This window comes from Prionailurus viverrinus, chromosome C2 (genome assembly GCF_022837055.1).
Source record: "Prionailurus viverrinus isolate Anna chromosome C2, UM_Priviv_1.0, whole genome shotgun sequence".
Taxonomy (NCBI): Eukaryota; Metazoa; Chordata; class Mammalia; order Carnivora; family Felidae; genus Prionailurus; species Prionailurus viverrinus.
In genome coordinates, this window is record NC_062569.1 from 25103365 (window position 1) to 25123794 (window position 20430).

A 20430-nucleotide genomic window follows, 5' to 3' on the forward strand; every position below is an offset into this window, starting at 1 on the left:
GAGAAAACAAGGAAGAAAATATCTAAGAAGCTGTGCTGAACAGGCATTCCTGAAAAGAAAATAGCGCTTCTCTACCCCTTGGGGGGTGTTATCAGTACCATAAGCACCTCATTAAAACACTGTTGGGGCCTGCAACCTGCCCACCACTCTGTGGGCTCCAATGCCTAAGGCCCCCTCTTTGCCCAATCAGAAAATGTAGATAGTTAATTAGATTATGTCAGCTGTCTTGCTGCAGTCCTCTTCATAGTATTAATAATAACAATGACAAGAGCTAAGTTATAGAGTGCTTCCTAAACACTTTACACATAAAACTCATGAGGAAGTGCTATTTAACAGATGAGGAAACAGGCCCAGAGCAGTTAAGTCACGTACCAAGTCACACAGGGAGTAAGGATGGAGGCTAGGCCAACCCCAACTGGTGCTATGATTCCTGCTTTTAACCCCTACACTGTAATTCTGCTTTGTTTAAAAAGTTCCAAGGGGAAAAAAATGCTTTTTAATGAGTGTTCTGCCTCACATCTTCACTTTACTAAGTCAGCCCTGACCTGGTGCTTTATTTATATAAGTGTCTCCTTGGGCAACCTAAAGTTGCAGGCCAAGATGGTCCCCCAGATCTTCTGAAACCTTAAGGACACCTGAAGTAGGCAGAATACAGCGGGCGTGGCAAGGGGTGGGAGGCATTATCCCTTTCATTAATCACTAACTCTCAAATACCTTAGACGCCTGAGATGGCCCACCTGTGGAATGGGCAGGAGAACAGTCCACTCTCAATGGTCCTGTTACACCCTCAGCCATCAGCACCTTGGTGGCTGTCACCATCCAGCACTCCAGCTCAAATATTTAGGGAACCCAGTCCCCTAGGCGCACTCTCATACAACCTTGGTTAGAAGGGGTCGAGGGAGTGGTCTTGGCGCCTGGACCTCTGCGCGGAGGGGCATTAGGGTCGACGGTGGGGTACGGCGTGTGCCGCGCGCAGGTGGCCCGCCGCGTGGAGGCAGCGGCGCGGGGAGTCAAGGGGGTGCAGGGCGCCGAGGGGCGCGGGGCGGGCCCGCTGCTCCCGCTGCGGCTGTCAGGGGCCGGCGGCTCCCCCGAAGATGCAGCGCAGCATATTTTGCACATGAGTTCAGAGGAAGAGGAAGTGTAGCCGGCGGACGCGCGGCGGCGGCGGCGGCGGCGGCGGCGGCGGGGGCGCGTCGGGGCTGGAGCCGGAGCGCGCCGGGCTCAGGGCGCAGCGAGCGGGAGCGCGGCGGCCGCGGGCTCCGCGGAGGGACGGACGCACAGATCGCGGGAGGGACATATACCGGCGCACGCCGCGCAGCCGCTTCCCGCCCCCACCCACTGGTGCCCACGCCTTCCCCTTGCCGCCTGCTCTGTATGGCACAAACTTTCCTCCCGGGACGGAACACGCTGTCTCAGGGAGCCCGCGCCGGCGCCTTCTCCTCAGCCAGTCCCTAACGGTAGGTGAGCGCGCGGCAAGATTTGGGGTGTAGGCGGGCACAGGCCCTGCCATCTGGCCCCGCGGACCGGGACCTGGGCGGGCAGGAGGAGCTCCGCGTGGCGCCTCCCTGCAGGTTGCCGGGGCTGCCAGAGGGCCACCGCCCCCACCACCACATCCCCTACCGGGGTTGGATGGGTCAGCGGCGATCCACGACTCGCAACGCTCTTGGCCAACTTTTTTTGAAAAAAAAAAAAAAAAAAAAAAAAAAAAAAAAAAAAAAAAAAAAATCATCCGTGGCACGCAATGGGGAGAGGCACCCTAGAGCAGTTTGTTAGGGGTCGTGGACTCTGCAGGCTCGGGGGTGCCTAAGAAGGAAGCAGAGGGGAAGCTTCGAGGCTACAGGTGGGTCTGGGACACTGCTGCAGGGGGCCCTTGGCAAAGATCTGTCTGGAGCCGGCTACGCAGTCCAGGTTCAGGAAGGCACGAGGCTGCGGTGGGGTGGGGGTAGAGGGTGGAGGCGCCTCTAGCCGCCCTTTTGCGTGCGCCCTGGGAGGTGGTTTGTTCCTGGCGCAGGGGTTCTGGATAGATGGGAGCAGACCTGCCGTGTGTCCAGGGGAAGCGCCGCAGCCACTGGAGGCACAGAGACTCGGGGCACGGGAAGTCCCCAGCGCTGAAAACGGCATCTCCCCTTCTGTAAGGGGACTTCTTTCCTCGTCCTAACCCGCTTTCCTAGGCTCAAGGGACTCCAGGGTAGGTCAGGTCTTGGCGGGGTGATAGTGACGTACATTTCAGAAAACCGATTGTCAGGCATGCAACACTCCTCCTTCCCCCTGACCAGAGCCCGTGCCCTTGACCTAGGATATCGCTGTCTTTGGCAGCGAGAACCGCGTGGAGGCCAAAGTGCTAAACCCAGGCACGCTCCCTGTTGCCTCCAGTTGCTTATGCTTAGTTAGCTGCCCTATGTGATTGTGGGTGGTCCCCAGGGACACTGAAAAGTGGCAGAGAGTTTGTTGGGGGGACTTAAACAAAAAGTGTGTGTGTGTGTGTGTGTGTGTGTGTGTGTATTTTTTTTTAATCCGGCACAAATCTCTATATTTGAGTGGCTGCCCTGGGTTTCCAGCAACAGTCCCTTCTTGTAATTGGCACAGCTGTTTTCAGATGCTGGGCGCGCAGTCAGACTAGGCGTCTTCAGCCCCTGCCATTGTGTGTCATCTCAGGATAACCGAGGCCATGCCAGGAAGGAAGGCGGGAGTAATGTGGGTGACCTCTGGGCGTGTGGGTAGGGCACGCTGTGCACCCCACGTGTCCCTGGCTGCCAGGATTCCTAATTTGTATCTCTGAACAGCTGAATTCCCTACCAAGTTCAAGTGACCCCAGATGTCACCAAATCCCACGGAAGGGTTAAGCAACAAGCTGTTTAGGTCTCTTTGGTGCGTGTGTGCTAACCTCAGTTGAAATCACTTGAACCTCAGACTGACTCTGCATCCTCTTTTGCCTTCAGTGGGGTTTCTGGCCCTGAGAGCTGGGGCATTATCCTCTGTATATCATGTGGCTGGGTTGGTTTTTCTTTGTTAGTCTTTTGACTTAATGGACTTGGGGCGAATGGAAGTGGAGTGTTGTGCAGTTCGCTAATAGATTGGTGCAGGAATTGAAAGAGAACAAATTGGGAATGAGTTCTTTTTCTCCCTCTTGAGCAGGAATTTTTGGCTTCCATTCAAATAATTGCTTTGTCTGTAGGGAAACAGGCAGAAAATCTTTGGCATGAGTGATGTGAGTTCCTGTAAAGCTACTTGTATTCTTCCAATCTTCATTCCGCAGCAGAATTGAAACTATGTGGGCTCATGGCTTGGTGGGCATGGGTATCTTGTCAAGTTTCTAACTTGGTGGGCTAAGGAGAGGGCACTATGAGTTTTTCTTTCCCTGACCTATCTCATTTTTAAAAAATATAAACAACTTGCAAGAACAGTAACTACCCAAATACACATATCTAGGGTGTAATTTTGCAATATTGGCTTTATTACACATCTGGAGATTTATTTGTCCCTCCATCAGTCCCAGCTTATTGTTTTATGCCCTTTAAAGTAAGTTACAGACATTGGCATGGGTCACTTCTAAACAGTTCAGTGCACATTTTATTATTCAGAGTTCATTATATGTTCGTGATTTTTTTTAGGGTAAAATTACAATTGTTTTAATGTTTATTCATTTTTGAGAGACAGACAGAGCGTGAGTGGGTGGGGGTTGAGAGAGAGGGAGTCACAGATTCCCAAGTGGACTCCAGGCTCTGAGCTGTCAGCACAGAGACCGACACGGGGCTTGAACTAACGGATGGCGAGACAGATGGTAGGACGTCCAACTGACTGAGCTACCCAGGCACCCCTAAGGTAAAATTTATATACATATAATGAAATGCACAAATGTTGAGAGTCATGTTTGCATAATGTTTTGATAGATGTGTACACCTGTATAATCCTAGTCTCTGTCAAGATAGAAAATATTACCATCACCTCAGAAAGTTTCCTCATCCCCATTCCCCCTTTCAGCGGCAACCACTGCTGATTGTTTCCCACTGTTAGTTTAGTCTGTTCTTGAATTCCTATAAATGGAATTATGCAGTATTGTGTAAAGCTTCTTCCACTCAGCATATTTCTGAGATTTATCCATGTTGTATATGTCAGTATTTTGGTCTTTTTTTATTGCTTAGTTATATTCCAGGATATGTCCATATCACAGTTTGCTAACGTATTCCCCCAGTTGATGGATACATGAGTCAGTCCCAGGTTATTGGGGTATTGTGAATGCAGCTGCTATGAATATTTGTGGACAAGTCTTCCTAGGGACATATGTTCTCATTTCTCGTGGGTAAATGCCTAACAGTGGAATCGTTAGGTCATAGAAGAGGTGGATGTGAACCTTGTAAGAAGCTGCGGGATCTTTTTCCAACACGGTTGTACCATTTTACAGTCCCACCAGCAAAGAATACGAGTATGGGAGTCCAGATACGACAACCCTATTTTCCTATCCCAAAGTCAAGAGCATGGTTTGACCAGTGTTTGGGGGTTAGAGGGTACAGAAATTGGACGCTCGAGACAGTGCGAAACACGTTGTTTTCATAGGTGGAGCAGCTGTAAGAAATCCCTGACTCTGCCAGTGAATGAGTTTACACTTAAATTATTGCAGATGATCAGACAAATATTTTATTTGTAGAGATCTTCAGAGAAGGGAATTCCACAGGGGAATGTACCCTTGGTTGTGAAAGAAGATTGATTGAGTGCTTTCTATATAAAGAAAAATAACCCCCACACCCCACAGAATTCCAGTACACTTCTGCTTAGAAACTCCTGGGGGATTTCTGACGTATTGGTCTAGTTGATGTGAACTTGGTGGAGGAGATTCCTGTTGGATTTCACCGGCTTGCGCAGCTGGCTGCTGAACGCGGTTGTGTTTGCTTTGTGAGGCAGATCAGATTTGGCTTTTTGAAGGCTCAGAAAACAGCTTTCCTGTTAAAGTGATTTGGACTGTCAGTGAGAAACATGACCTATCGACACCCTCTTGTCGTCCTGGCTGAGAAAATGGGTCGGTTCCCCTCAGGTCCTCTTACCCATTAGTCCCATTCTGTGGACCAGCAGCCGAACCCAGTGTGGACTGTTTTAGGAACAGGAATTGAGCCTCCCTGACTGCTTGCCACCCCAGAATGAAATATTTGCATCTGGCCAAGGTGTCTCAATGGGCTCAGATGACAGATAGTGTAGAGTCTCAAGACATTGCCCCGTTTGGGGACTGTTCTGATCTGACAGCCTAGGACAGTGCCTGCCACAGAATGGGGGCACAGTAAACATTGGCTAAATGATGACTGGTGACTCATGATGGTACCCGTCTGGGTGATTGCCCATCTGGAGGTTGACAGTGAGTGCCAAGATGTCAGGGCCCCAAGATGTACTTCACTAGAGGTTATTTAACCATAGCCTGGGAAACAGGTTCAAAGTGTTCCCACCTCAGAAGACTTGCCAACCGTAAACTTCCATTCTAGTAGCACTGTTGTTATTTCATTACAGATTTTACAGTATTATTAACAAAATAATAATTAACCCCCCGATGCTTACTCTTTGCCAACACTGTTAGGCACTTTACATGCGTTCTTTGGATTTAATCCACATGAGAGGCAAGTACTATTCTTATCTGCATGTTAGCCTTGAGGAAACTGAAGCTTAGTGAGGTTAAGTAACTTGCCCTAAGTTGACTTTTTCGTGTTTCCTAGATGTAGGGAAGAGACTGTGATGTTCTGGTTTTGCAAAGGAGATTACGTCTACAAGCAAAGATTTCCAAAAACGTGAGGCCATGGTATAGTAGAAACATAAACTGGGTAGGGCACCACAGCACTGCAAGAAATGACACACTGGAATCATTTCTTTTTCTTTTCTGCTTTCTGGGTTTGGGGCAGCCAGGCCTGTATAGAGATACTAATTATTTTGGTGACAATTTACGATGTTGTCCGTTGAGTATGATTTTAGTTTTATTGGAAGAAAAGAAAGATGTTGCCAGCTGTTGAGTTTGAGGGTCTGTAGCTGAGCTGTCCTGTTCAGTGGCCACCAGATACATGTGGCTATTTGCATTTAAATGTAAAGTGAATTAAAATGAAATAAAATTGCAGTTCAGCTCCTCAGTCTCACTAGCCACATTTCCAGTACTGTAGAGCCACACGTGGTTATTGGCATTGGAGTTGGATAGTGCAGAGGTGGAGTATTTTCACCATGGCTGAAAGCCCTATTTGATAGTGCTGCTCTACAGTAAGCATTTCTCCCTTTTCCTTTAGTTGAAGAGTTGGCAACACCCTTGGCTAAGGCTTAGGCTATTTTTCACTGACAAAGAGATAAATTTAGCCAGACATTTCTTTTATGTTTACCTTTTAAAGGTTTTGCATGTGTGTGATCTTTTTTCCCATTCACATTCAGTTTTCGACATAAATTTGAGTTTCCCTTTTCTCCTGGCCCCCCAAAGGGGCTTTCATTATTATCATTGCATATTTTACTAGGATGCTTTCTGTGAAAAGATCGGTACAGCAAGCAAGTGATGGCCACTGCTTGAGCCTTGTTAATTCCTTGCTCTCCAGATAAGAATTCGGTTGAGCTTTTAAATATGCATTTGTGTGACTTACTCCCCACCTGGGCTGAATTCAGGAAGAAGAATCGGCTCTCAGCGGGGCCAGAACCAAAGAGCTAGAAAATCAGGTCACATTCTACGCAAGATGGCTACCTGCCAAGACTGAGATGGAGGAGACACTGTTTGGGGGTATTGAGGGCTTTGCTTTGGAGTTTTCCTGGGTCTGACTGCCTTTGTGGCATAGGGAGTGCTGGAGAGGGCCCGGCAGCTTCCGTGTCCTGGTTGCACCAGACGATGAGGGGGATAGTGCCCTGGCTTGCCCTTCTTCTGTGGTTCAAAGGAGAGGGGACTCTAGCCCTCAGGTGTCATGGGGCACCAAGGCGAGCCAGTGGTGGAAAGTCCACATCAGCTGTGTGTTGCCTCGCTCGTCTGATACTGACCAACTCTTAAGTTACTTTGTGTAACCGTATTGGATGTTTTCACACTTTTTCAACCAGGAAACCATCTGGCTTTTATAACTAAAATGTCCCCTTTTGTTGTTCTATAGGCAGACCCCCTTGATGGTGAGCATTTATTTTTCGCAGAGGATTTTCAGCTTCCATCCGTGTGTGTGTGTGTGTTGAAATTTCCTACTTTGTATTTCATCTTGAGGAATTGCAGATTCCTGAGGAATCCTTCAAGTTTTATGGAATGGCTGCCAAATTGCTAAGTTTGAAGGAATTATTATAGTAGACCTTATCCATAAAGATGGATAAGAAAAGAGTTGGTTGGGGTGCCTGTGTGGCTCTGTCTGTTAAGCGCGTGACTTCAGCTCAGGTCATGATCTCACGGTTAGTGGGTTCGAGCCCCACATTGGGCTCTGTGCTGACAGCTCAGAGCCTGGAGCCTGCTTCAGATTCTGTCTCTCTCTCTTTCTCTGCCCCTCCCCTGTTTGCACTCTGTCTCTGTCTCTCAAGAATGAATAAACATTAAAAAAAAAATTTAAAAAGGAAAAGAGTTGGCTAATCACAGAGGGCGGTTAATGGAATGTGACTGAATCATGTATTACCAAATTTCAGAAATACCAAGTACAAGAAATCAGATTGTTCATTTAAACACTTCTGTAATTTAGAGAGGGCTTTTGGAATTTTTCCACTTTCTCGGAACACTGTATAAGCACCCTTTGCAGTGAGGTGTAATTTTGGCCATAGGCAGGTCAAAAGGAATCTTTACAAAGGATAACAACGGATACCAGTAATAATATTAATAATGGTTAACATTTATACTGCCTTTTCTATGTGTCTGAGCTCTTCTAAGTCCTGTTCAATATTAACTTATTTACCCTGCCAGTGGATTGTGTGTATATCCCCATATTATAATTGGGAAACCTGAAGTTGAGTGGCTTCCTCAAGGTTACCTAGTTAGCAAGTAAAGACTGGGATTTGAACCCAGGCGGTCTGGCTCCAGACCGTGTGCACCCAACCCCTGTACTATGTTTTGAAGAAGGTGAACTTGATGGGAGTGCAAGCTGGTGCAACCACTTTGGAAAACAGTATGGAGGTTCCTCAAAAAACTAAAAACAGAACTACCCTATGACCCAGCAATTGCACTACTAGGCATTTATCCACGAGGTACAGGAGTGCTGTTTCGAAGGGACACATGCACCCCCATGTTTCTAGCAGCACTATCAACAATAGCCAAAGTATGGAAAGAGTCCAAATGTCCCTAGATGGATGAATAAAGAAGATGTATACACACACACACACACACACACACACACACACACACACACACACACAATGGAGTATTACTCAGCAATCAAAAAGAATGAAATCTTGCCATTTGCAACTACGTGGATGGAACTGGAGGGTATTATGCTAAGCAAAATTAGTCAGAGAAAGACAAATATCATATGACTTCACTTATATGAGGACTTTAAGAGAGAAAACAAATGAACATAAGGGAAGGGAAACAAAAATAATATAAAAGTAGGGAGGGGGACAAAGCATAAGAGACTCATAAATATGGAGAACAAACAGAGGGTTACTGGAGGGGGTGTGGGTGGGGGGATGGGCTAAATGGGTAAGGGGCACTAAGGAATCTACTCCTGAAATCATTGTTTCACCATACACTAATTTGGATGTAAATTAAAAAAATAAAACTTAAAAAAAAAAAAGAAGGTGAACTTGAGAGAGACATGCAGATATTCCAGATATTCCATCCTTTACCAGATGATAAGTGTCTGTCCTAGTCTTAAAGGATGTTGGCTTAGCAGATATTTATTGTGCATCTGTTGGAGCAGGGCCTTGGGATAGCTGCTGTTGGGGATGAAGAAGAGATGATTGCTCCCTTTGGGAAGTTGGATGTCACATGGACAGATGAGGCATTACCGAAAGCTCCAGATCTCTCCCTTGAGCTCGGGACTGGTCCCTGCAGGTGCCTACCCCACACCTCTACCCAGTGGAGTTAACACATCTAAAACAAGCCCGTGTCTTCCTCCCATAGCCATCCCCAGATCAGAAGGGGCCCCTGCAGCCTTCCAGTTGCTCAGGTCATACATAGGCCCTAGAGGTGGCTTGGATGCCTTCTTTTTCTTATGCCCTATTTCTAAACTACCAATAAGTCCCATTTTCTACATTCAAAATATATCCAGAATTTGATTGTTGCTCATACCCCATCATCATCTGGTCTCTCCATTTCCACCATCAGTCATGGCCAGAGTGATCATGTCTCCCCTTGGCTTGAAACCCTCAAGGGGATCCCATCTCAGGGAGTCCTTACCCCCACCTGCATAGCCCACACAACCTGCCTTCCCAGGCCTCTCTGATTTCATGTGCCACCAGCAGCCACCCCCTCCCACCTTCCCCAGGCAGGTCCTGGAACCTTGCACTTGCCACCCCCTTGCCTGGTACACCATCCCCTTTATCCCATGGTCTCTTTAGGACTTCACTTAACATCACTTTTTGGGTAAGACCATCCCTGATCATCCTGTTTTTAAAAATTGCATCTTCCCCTGTGCTTGCTATCCCTCCTCCCTGCCTTATTTTTCTTTATTTGATGTAGTTTTTAAAATTTTTTTCTTCCTTTTTTTAATAATTTTTTTAATATTTATTTATTTTTGAGAGAGAGAGAGAGAGAGAGAGAGAGAATGGGGGAGGGGCAGAGATCAAGGGAGACACAGAATCTGATGCAGGCTCCAGGCTCTGAGTTGTCAGCACAGAGCCTGATGTGAGGCTCAAACTCGGGAACTGTGAGATTGTGACCTGAGCCGAAGTCAGACGCTTAACCAACTGAGCCACCCAGGCACCCCTAAAATTTTTTTCTTAATGTTAATTTATTTTGAGAGAAAGAGAGAGAGTACATGAGCAGGGGTGGGCAGAGAGAGAGAGGAAGAGAGAGAATCCCAAGCAGGCTTTGTGCCATCAGTACAGAACCTGATGTGGGGCTTGATCTCATGAACCGTGAGATCATGACCTGCACCAAAATCATGAGTCAGATTCTTAACCACCCAGGCACACCTAACATACTTTTAAAATTGAATTTCATGTATTATTTTTATTTGTATATTGTCTGTTTCTCTGCTCCTGAAGGTAAGGTCCTTCGTGAGGGCAGCGTTGTCCCTTTTTTTTTTTTTTAAATGTCTTTTGTATGGCTTTAGTATCCTCAGCATTTGGAATGGTGCTTTGCGTGTAGTAAGTGCTTTAATAAAGGAGGATGTGATGGGTAATTTTATATGTCATCTTGGCTAGGCTATGGTACCCAGTTTTTGGTCAAACGTGTAGGTGTTGCTGTGGGCCATGTTTCTTTCTTAATGTGATTAACATTTAAAGCAATAGACTTTGGGTAAAGTAGATTATTCTCCATAATGTGGGGGGGCCTCACCCAGTCAGTTGAAGGACTTAAGAGAAAAGTCTAAAATCTCCCGAGAAGGAAGGAATCCTGCTTCTGGACTGCTTGACTCAAGACTGTAACATCAACTGTTCTCTAGGTCTCTGGCCTGCTGGCCTGCCCTGCAGATATCAGACTTGCCAATTCCCACAATCACTTGAGGGTCAGTTTCTTAAAACACATCTGCCCTGCCTTCTCTCTCTCTCTCTCTCTCTCCCTCCACACACACACACACACACACACACACACACACACACACACACACTATCCTGTTGGTTCTGTTTCTATGGAGAGCCCTAAGACAGAGGGTCGAGATGGAAAGGAAAAGAGTGTCAGGGGGAGGTTCCACTGGAGGTAAAGGAATGGTATCTGGAGAATGTTCAGTGTGTACAAAAGGTAGCACTGGCCCCGTATAACCTGACCCCATGGTAGTTGAAGAGGAACAACCAGGGACTGGGGAGGGGAAGGAGGTTAGGGGTGAGGTTGAGGCTAAGGACTCCAGGCTGGGCAGTATATGTTTCTTATGCTCTGTGAGCCACTTGTAGGGCGCAGAATGGTTGCTCTAGCATTAGCCCAGGGTAAGAATTAGTGGATGAGAGACCAAGGAAGTCCTCCGACCATCCTCAGGGTGGGCGGGTTGGCGCAGAGAATGAGGTGGTGGAGTGAAAGGCTTCCGCCAGCACTCAGCTCCAGGCTGGCTGTGGCAGTGAGGACAGTGGCAGGAGCAGGCTGCTGCCTGGTGTTTTGAGCCTGGGTGTTATGAGGACAGGGGAACTCCCCACAGACGCAAGAAACATAGGAGAGAGAACAGGCCTTGATGGGCAAGGCGTCGAGTTCCCTGTGGAGCATATTCATTGAGAGTGTTGGCAAAGTTCTAGGTTAAGGTACTGAAACAGGTCCTTGGGCATGTTCACCTGGAGTTCACCAGGCTGGGAGGGAGACTGGAAGGTTTTTGCCCAGAGCAGGTAAAGCAAGGCCCACAAGAGGGGTATGCGGGCTAAGGCAGAGAGGACAGCATTTATGTGCCCTTTTTGAGCATATACAACACTACCACATATTAGAGGTTCCCAAACTCTGTACTGAAGCACCCCCAAGGCACCACAGCAAACTAGCGAGGGTGGGGCAAAAGGGCTTTTTACTTTTAATGAGGGGAACAGAGTGGCACTCGACATGTTAGCACACTAACTACTGTCTGTGGGTAGTTTACAGTAGGAGGTTAGACAGCACCGCATTCCTTTTGATGACGTCCTATCTCTACGAAACTGCGTGTTGGTGGTTGCTAAGAAACTGCTTTGTGGAACAGGCAAATGAAGATAGTGGTGTCCAGTGTGATTACAGGGTTTGAGAGGTCGTGTGGTGCCCGAGAGATGCACACATCCCATGAGTAAGTCATTGTGATAACTTAGGAATGAAAGAAAAAGGTTCATTCTTACAGTTTTTGTGTGCTTTTTTTTTTTCCAAAAGGCTAATAAGTTGTTTGGACATGAATAATTATTATGTTGTTTGCACCTAACTACCTCGTAAGTGGAACTGTAAGTATTACTTTTAGCTGGGGGGGGGGGGTGCCGTGGAAAACATACGGAGACGCTAAAGGTGCCGTGAAACGGGAAAGTCTCAGAACCTCTGCCATGTATTGTTGTGGGTGTTACAGGAAAAGCAGAGTTAGAAGAGGGGAGAAAGGAGGGGCATGGGGACCGCATTTCAAAAGTCCCATTTCTGGGGCACTCGGGTGGCTCAGTTGGTTAAGTGTCTGACTTCGGCTCAGGTCATGATCTTACAGTTAGTTGTGTTCCTGAGTTCCAGCCCTGCATTGGGCTCCCGGCTGTCAGCCCAGAGCCGGCTTTGGATCCTCTGTCCTCCTCTCTCTCTGCCCCTCCCACACTCATGCACGTGCTTTCTCTCTCTCTCTCTTTCTGAAAAAAGGTCTCATTTCTTCAAAAATAAAAGATGTGAAGTAAATAAAGTAAAATGTAAGCATTTGTTAAATCTTGGTGCTGGGTACAGAGATGTCTCATTTTGTTATCTTCATCTATATGTCCGAAGTGGTTTATACTGAAAATGATTTTAAGAGAGTGAGACAGAATGAGGGCTGGGGATAGAAATTTAGGGGTGTGCCTGTGTTTGGGAGGACAGCAGTGAGGCTGGGAAGAGGGCATCGGAGGTACAAAGAGGTTCAAGAGATGGAGATGTGGAATCAAGGGGGTCAGCAGGGCCATGTTTTCGACTGGGGTTCTCAGCCCTGGCCAAGAGGCTTAAGGATTCTGGGCCTGGCTGAGGCTGGGGTGAAGGAGACTGGAGAGGGTTCGGAGTGGGGAAAACCGGACTTGTTCCTAGCTTGTTGCCGGTTAGAATCCCTGGCTGCCGGTTAGAATCCCTTAGAGTTTTCAGCCGGGGAAACCCATTGCCCAGGGCTTCTCAAACTTTACTGCCTCTCAGAAGTTAATGAATCACTTGTCATTGAAATGTAGATTCTGGTTCTGCAGGCCTGGGATTCTGGATTTCTCATAGGTTCCAGGAAATCCTGGTGCTGCTGGGTCAAGAGCTCCACACTTGGAGCAGCAGGTTCTTCTGGGAGGGAGCTGTGCTTAGTGAAGAAGGGTGTTTGTGATGGGGACTGCGGAGGGCAGAAAGGTGGTCTGGATCAGACCCAGACTGAGATGTGTGGGCGGGGGATGGTAAGCAAGTGTTTTCCTTTGACGATGTAAATACTCTTTGTATTCCTTATCTTTTGCTATATAACAAATTACTCCCAGACTTGGCAGCCAAAAACATCAATAAACATTTATTATCTCACAGAGTTTCTGTGGGTTAGAAATCCAGAAGCAGCTGAGCTGGGTGGTTCTGACTTGGGGTGTCTCATGGGGTTATGGTCAAGATGTGGGCTGGGCTGGAGGCCATTCTGGGACTGAAGGTTGAGTTAGTGCTGGCTCTTGGGTGGAGGCCTCAGTTCCCTGTCCTGGGACTTCTCCATAGGGTTATTAGAGTGTCCTCATACTGTGGCAGCTGGCTGTCCCCAGAGTGAGGGATCCAAGAAAGGGTAAGGTAGAACCCACAACACTGTAACCCAGCCTTGGAAACCACACTCATCATTTCTGCAGTGCCCTCCTGGCTGACACGGGTCAGCCCTAGTCACTGTGGGTGGGGACCACTCGTGAATGCTGGGAGGATTATTCAGGGTCATCTTGGAACCTCTTATTGTTTTCAATGAGGAAAATAATGTGTATGCAGCACAGAAAATTTGAAAAATATACAGAACCATAAAGAATGTCACCCATAATCCCATGACCCCGAGGACATTTCTGGGAACATTGTGGTCTGTGTCTTACCAGTTAAAAAAAGAAGGTGGAGGGGCGCCTGGGTGGCTCGGTCGGTTAAGCGTCTGACTTCAGCTCAGGTCATAATCTTGCGGTCCATGAGTTCGAGCCCCGCATGGAGCTCTGTGCTGACAGCTTGGAAGCCTGGATCCTTCTTCGGATTCTGTGTCTCCCTCTGTCTCTGCCCCTCCCCCCCTCACACACTGGGTCTCTCTCTCAAAAATAAATAAACATAAAAAAAAAACCACCTTTTTTAAAGGTGGAGACATATATATGTACATATCTATATATTAATATATATTATAATGTATATAACATATATTTATACACACCCACACCTAGAAGAAGTGGTACCATGGAAATAATACTGTTTCATAAAGATTATTCTTTATATTTGGCATCCAATCAGGAACACTTTGAACAGGTACATTTTTCTATTGAAGTATAGTTGGCATACAGTGTTGTATTATTTTCTGTTGTGCAACATACTGATTCTACAACTCTAGACATTACTCAGTGCTCATCACAATACGTGTAGTCCCCATACAGTGTTATCGACTGTATTCTGTACTGTATGTTTCATCCTGCCTTTTTTGCTCTATAACTGGGAGTTCGTACCTCTTAACCTCCTTCACCTATTTCGCCCATCCCTCAACGAGTAAATTATACTTATCCTTGGGTTTCTGTCGTAGACTGTGTTTCTAGGGTATCAAGATTTGACACCCTCTGAATTTTCAAGTTTCCATTTACATTTCTGGGGCGAGAGAGATGTTCCTGTCATGTAAAAATGTCTTAATTTGGATCATCAGTTCTTACTCTGGGTGACTGAGTGATGTAATAAACATGCTTGAGGCTTCAAATACGGGATTTGAGTGTGGAAATAAAAAATGAGTTTGCCAGCTGACCCAGCATCATTGCATGTAATTGCCCCATCTCTGGTTGCTTGTCATGAGCTGTTGGCAATTGTAAAAATTAGCTTTACGGTCCTGCCACAGATTAGCGGCAAGTGTGGTAAATGAGGGCTCACTCTTAATGAAACTAATTTGTATTTGAAAATATAACTACATTTATTGCCCCATTATTTAAATGCATGTACACCAGTTGATAGTAAAAATGAACCTTTAAACTGAGGTTTTAGAAACCCTCACTGGAAAATAATCTTTTGAGGTGGTGATTCTTTTTTTTTTTTTTAATTTTTGTTTTAGAGTTTATTTAAAAAAAATTTTTTTTACATTTATTTACTTTTTGAGAGACAGAGAGACAGAGCACAAGTTGGGGAGGGGCAGAGAGAGAAGGAGACACAGAATCCCAAGCAGGCTCCAGGCTCTGAGCTGTCAACACAGAGCCTGACATGGGGCTTGAACTCACAAACGGTGAGATCATGACCTGAGCCGAAGTCGGACACTTAACCGACTGAGCCACCCAGGTGCCCCTTTAGAGTTTATTTTTGAGAGAGAGACAGAGACAGAGACAGAGACAGAGACAGGGTGTAAATGGGAGAGGGGTGGAGAGAGAGACGGAGACACAGAATCTGAAGCAGGCCCCAGGCTCTGAGCTGTCAGCACAGAGCCTGACGTGGGGCCCGAGCTCGGGAACAGCAAGATCATGACCTAGGCTGAACTCGGACACTTAACCAACTGATCCACCCAGGTACCCCAAAGTGGTGATTTTTCTTGAAGTGGTTTTCTAGTTGTCTTATGGGCATGTTGGGAAGCATTTCAGAAACAAATTAGAAATACTTTAAAATAAAAATCTTAAGATTTTAACATTTAAAATGACACAGGGTATCATGCCCCATTGCTGATCAGCTTTTTCTGGAACCAAGTCTGTGGTGATGTACTCTCTGTTTTAAAAAAAAATTTTTTTTAACGTTTATTTAGTTTTGAGACAGAGAGAGGCAGAGCATGAACAGGGGAGGGGCAGAGAGAGAGGGAGACACAGAATCCAAAACAGGCTCCAGGCTCCGAGCTGTCAGCCCAGAGCCCGACGCGGGGCTCGAACTCATGGACCGTGAGATCATGACCTGAGCCGAAGTCGGACGCTTAACTGACCAAGCCACCCAGGTGCCCCCTGTACTCTCTGTTTTATATCACAGAGATTTTCTGTGAATGTCCCGCACTCTGCCCAGACTTCCAGAACAGCCAGGCCGCTGCACCATGTGCTCTGTTCATTGTCTTTCTACTCATTTTACCTCTGATCTCCTTGAGAGCAGGGCCTGGTCTTCCCATTTTTATATTTCCTAATTGAGGGCCAGATTCAAAGCAGACCTTAATAAACGCGTGATGAATGAATGCATGCACATAGTCATGAACTTGGAAAAGTTCCCTCCCTCATGGAGCTGACAATTTCTGCATGAAGCTGGCCTCCCATGTGTCAAAGGCACACCTCATGCTGGGTTTGATCTGGAAAGTGTTGGTTTTCCAGAGTGTCACCATTTGAGGGATCTCTGCTTTCTGGTCATTTGCAATGTCTAATGTCCTCTCCTTGCAGCCTAGGATCTCAACCTCCCAGTGATTACCTTACTTTCCTCCATAATCAGCAGCCAGTTCTTAATTACTTTTAGTCAATTTCTGCTTGAGAACTGTATGTTTATTTTGGCTCTTTCCCCACTGTCTCGCCACAGGAATGGGGAAAGACTTCTCTTTGCTTTACCTTTGAAGAGCTTTTGGAAGGTTTTTCTTGGTACTTTCTTTGATGCTTGAGAGACCCATACTCATAGGTGCAGGGATGTCTCCCGGGAAGACAAAGGTGGAAGCAAAAGAAAAAATCTCCTGTATGACTGTCATATAATCAAAGCTGGTCAGTGATCCACTCACACATGAAATGACTAACTTGATTCACGTGACCGTAGGAATATGGAAGGGTGGAGTTGTGGGGGCTGAATGGACCACAGATAAAGTACCGGGAGAATCTCATCACACATAAGTGATTTTTAGCATGTGTCCTTTACAGAAATAGACAACAACAAAAGGAGAAAGAGCCAGGAATAGCACCGCTCTCACGATTCCACCCAGTGAGCTGATGCTGCAGAGTGAGCAGGAGGTAGAGGGGCTAATCTATCAGTCTCTCAGAGGGTCTCACTTCTGCCAGGCCTCTCCTGGGGTCAGCATCTGGCCACCCTGAGTGCAGAAAGAGAAGCATCATTCATTAACAGGACCCCTGCACTTACCGCACAGCCCAGAAATCTCACTCCTAGGTATTACCCTAGAGAGATGAAACCTTTGGTCCTCTTAAAAACCTCTGCATGAATGTTTATAGCCATTTTATTCATAATCACCTGGAAACAACCAAAATGCCCTTCTAAGGGCGAGTGGCTAAAGCAGAACCTCTAAATGCAGGCCATCTCGACTGGTAGTCTACTGAGGAGGCAGCAGGCCATGGTCTTTTTGAACAAACTTGGTGAATGAGTTACATATTGCATGATGAATCATCCCCAGACTTAGAGGCTTGAAACAGAAACAATGGTGTATTTTGCTCAAGGATCTGCAGTTTGGGCAGAGTTTGGTGGAAACAGCTTGTCTCTGCCTCACACAGTGTCAGCGTCTTGACCGAGACAGAGGCTCAACTTCCAAGATGGCTCACCAGCAAGATGGCTGGCAAGTTGGTGCTGGCTGTCGGTTCCTCTCCAAATGGGCCTCCCTGTGGGGCTGCTTGGGCTCCCTCATGGCATGGTGGCTGGGATCCAAGAGTCGGCATCCCAAGAATCAAGAAGTATGTGCTCCTAGTTTCTGAAGGTCCGGGTCCAGAAGCTGGCACAGTGCCGTTCTGCCATATTGTATTGATCAGGCAACTGTGGAGCCCAGATTCAGGGGAGGTGACATAGACCCCACCTTTCAATGGCAGGCGTGTCAAAGGATTTGGGGGCCATATTTCGAAACCATTACACTTACCATTTACCTTCTGCCCTATTACCCTTGAGGCCGATGTGCTTCCACTGAGATGCTCCCTGACTGTCGGAGGGAATGCGCAGCCACACCAGGCACCAAATGCCTGCATCTGGCAGTTCCCTCTGCTCTTCCCTCTGCCTCCAACCTCTCCCTGCCCTTAAAGGCCCATACCCATCCCTGCCCCAGGCCCCTCGTGGGATTCTAATACGAGCTTTGAAACCTCACATAGTAAACAGTACCATCAGGCGCTGTTCTATCTTATTTTTCCTCCATTGTGTGAGCTAGATTTTTCTGGTTTGAGCTATAGTAGGGACTGTAATAGATAGTTTTATTTTATTTATTTACTTTATTTTAGAGAGAGCACTCAAGCAGGGGAGAGGAGCAGAGGGAGAGGGAGAGAGAGAGAGAGAGAGAGAGAGAGAGAGAGAGAGAGAGAATCCCAAGCAGGTTCCACACTCAGGACAGAGCCCGATGTGGGGCTTGTTCTCACGACCCTGGGATCATGACTTGAACTGAAATCAAGAGTTAGATGCTCAACCTACTGAGCCATCCAGGCGCCCCACTGTAATAGAGAGTTTTAGAATGATGTGAAAATCTTCACCATTTTGACAGGGGTTGGGGGTTGGCAGAGCACAGGTGTGCTGGGTGTGAATAAGGTAGGGTCCTCAACACAAGAGAGTAAGAAAAACAAATTGACACTAAGGTTTTATTGGCTCACAACTGCTTCATATGTCTTCCTTCCCAAAGAGAGTCATGCTATAAAAGCAGTTGCTTAATTGGCATTGTGCATATTCCAAAGAAATTAATCTCTAAAGTTTGAGACATTGAGGATTCACCGATATTATAGTTTTGCTGCTGGCTGGTACTGTTTATCTTTTCTGTGTCAGACCACAGAGATGATTTACCCATAGCCTTGTCATATCCTATGAGATAAGCACAGTGCCCTTTGGAGTGAATTGGGGCAGAGACCTTAAGTTGAGACAGTCTGACTGAAACCTTAAAGTTGTAAATTGGGAGAATTTTTCTGATGCTTCTTGCCATCCCCCACCTCCTTAACTTTTTCTGAGTCTTTTTACTCGTCCTGGTAATTCTCTCCTCTTTTTTCTCTATTGTCAGGAAACCTGTCCTTTATAGAAGATGTTAAATCATACTAAAGTGTTAGAGGCTACCACAAGCTTAATTTGTTGCCCTTCCCATGGAGGTATTTGTGGTTTCAAAGGAGATCCTGAGGGAGAGTGATTCTAATTTCAAAGGAATGAATCTCTAATGCTAGAATTTACCTTATTAGGATAACAAGAATGGGAGGATTTTTGAGGAAGAGTTTTCTTTCTTTCTCTTTTTCTTTCTTTCTTTCTTTCTTTCTTTCTTTCTTTCTTTCTTTCTTTCTTTCTTTCGGGCCCCAAACACACATTCTTTCCTAGGGAGGTACGTGTGTGAGTGACTTACTTTGTGAGTCTCTGGGTTATTTCCATGTCTGTTCTGGTGGTAACAGTGCTCATCTTGCCAGGTTTACCTGTTCTCCAGTACACGGGAGCCTTCCTGTCCACTTCTCTTCTGCTTTGCCTCAGCAGATGCCCCTTGGCTTGCTTTTTAGTAAATATGCAGCCTCTGTACATATCAGCTATTATATCTGCAGAACTACAGAGTATTTTACAAGTAATCAGTTCATGCAGATTGCACATAAATCATGTCTGCTCTGGCCCTTTGGACACTAATGTTCCCTTATTAAGGCGTAAGTAAGCCTTCCTGTTCTCATCCATCCTTCCAGACTTTTTTTAATTACTAAAAAGTATAGCCTGGTTGTCACGACACCGCCCTCTCCCACTCTTCCCTTCCCCCACACACTTACTGCTTTTTTGAGGTTCATTGTGTTTTTCTGGAGCTTGCCAGTTTGCCTTAGGAAGCTGGGTACCTTGTGAATGGATTAAGCTGAAGGACATTCTTATCTCTAAAAGGAAGCAGTCACCACGTTTCTGTTTGTGATATTCTTGGCCAGTTAATATTTTTGTGAAATATGTTCTAATGGCAGCTCCACTACGCCAGAGAAGGGGGAAGAATTATTGGTCATGCTCAGCGCACCAAAGGAAAATATCTTCTACTGAAGTCTGGGCAGTGGATAAAAAGTCATTTCGTGAATGTCATTCTGCCTAAATAAACAGAGAACTTCGTTGTTTTTAAGCCCTCGAAAGGCTGGGAGGTCAGCCCACCCTAATATGCACATTATTCTAGCATTTCTCCATTTTCCCTTCCAACGATAGCCACAGATCTTCACTCTAACACACGTGCATTTCTGCTTCCAGTTTCTCTTGGCCTGCTATTAGTGTTCAGCCAGTCTTTATTTTGGTCTAAAACGACTCTCTAAGAGAGTGGAAGCGTCCTGTTATTTCATGTGGTTTGGTCTAAAAAAGAATGGAAGGGGGACTTTTAGATGAAGCAGATAAAAATACCACCGTCTACTTTAAGAGATGTTTTATGAGTATAAATTCCTGTCTAAATAATTGCTGGTGAGGACAGAAAGGACTTCGGAGTTTAGAAATTGTACCAACAACTTCTGATTCTCTCTTAGCAACCATAGCAAAAGCGACACGTCTCTTGTTTTGTCTTTTCTTTTCAGATGGGCTGACACCATAATGTACCACATTGCTTTTAAGATCTCATTTTTTAATCCTGTGTACAGATTATAGTGGAACTGAGGCGCTCTGAGGTATTATTTTCCTCAGGTAGGGGAAAAAGATAAAGACAAGTAGGCTTTTGGTGTCATCACAAAAGTGCGGGATGCCTGGTAATGGTGTCCTCACAGAAAGAGAAGCCAGCCTGGGTACTG

General features: G+C 46.2%; 1 protein-coding gene across 2 annotated transcripts in view; it reads left to right on the forward strand.

Annotated features, from left to right (window-relative positions):
- Positions 1–1187: 1187 nt before the first annotated feature.
- The window catches only part of RFTN1 (raftlin, lipid raft linker 1), a 208680-nt gene continuing 189437 nt past the window's right edge, over positions 1188–20430 (forward strand). The window contains exon 1 of one of the 2 annotated variants that reach the window (XM_047875543.1): positions 1188–1457. The gene's annotated coding sequence lies outside the window, so the exon portion shown is untranslated. Of the gene's footprint in view, positions 1458–1726; positions 1841–20430 lie in introns of those variants that run through there. The other variant, XM_047875542.1, reaches the window with a different exon arrangement.